We start from the raw sequence: 390 nt of genomic DNA, 5'->3' as shown, positions 1-390 counted from the left end.
CTCCTAGCCGAGAGCGTGACGGACGCTAAGTTTACCCCTCCGCATTTGCCATCGCGGCCCCGCTTCCCGGAAGCGTCCGGGTCGCTATAGTTACCAGACGGCGCGTGTGACGCACTTCCCGGAACTGCCCCGAGGCGGTTGTAGCTCTCGGCCAGTCACAGGAGGGGAAAACCTGTTCCCGCGTTTCTCCGACTGCGAAGACGGGTCTCGCGAGATCTCCGCGAGCCCCCTCAGCGAGCGCCAGCCGACCAGAATTCCCATAAGCCCCTGCGTACGCCCAGCCTCTTCCTTTTTCCGCCATCTTGCTGCACCGGTGAGTAGCGGCGCCTGGCGGGCCCCGGACCATCCGCTGCTCAGCGACCGCATCCCGACGCCGCGGGGGCCCTCGCT

The 390-nt window shown here is 66.7% G+C and overlaps 1 protein-coding gene across 1 annotated transcript in view; it reads left to right on the top strand.

Moving 5' to 3' along the window:
• The first annotated feature begins 208 nt into the window (after positions 1-208).
• The window catches only part of RPS15A (ribosomal protein S15a), a 6,267-nt gene continuing 6,085 nt past the window's right edge, over positions 209-390 (top strand). The window contains exon 1 of the mRNA XM_006034295.3: positions 209-313. The gene's annotated coding sequence lies outside the window, so the exon portion shown is untranslated. The remainder of the gene's footprint in view (positions 314-390) is intronic.

The sequence above is a fragment of the Alligator sinensis genome, unplaced genomic scaffold, assembly GCF_000455745.1.
Source record: "Alligator sinensis unplaced genomic scaffold, ASM45574v1 scaffold980_1, whole genome shotgun sequence".
Lineage (NCBI taxonomy): Eukaryota > Metazoa > Chordata > Crocodylia > Alligatoridae > Alligator > Alligator sinensis.
Note: the sequence above shows the minus strand (reverse complement) of the source record. Positions and strands in the feature narration are given on the sequence as shown.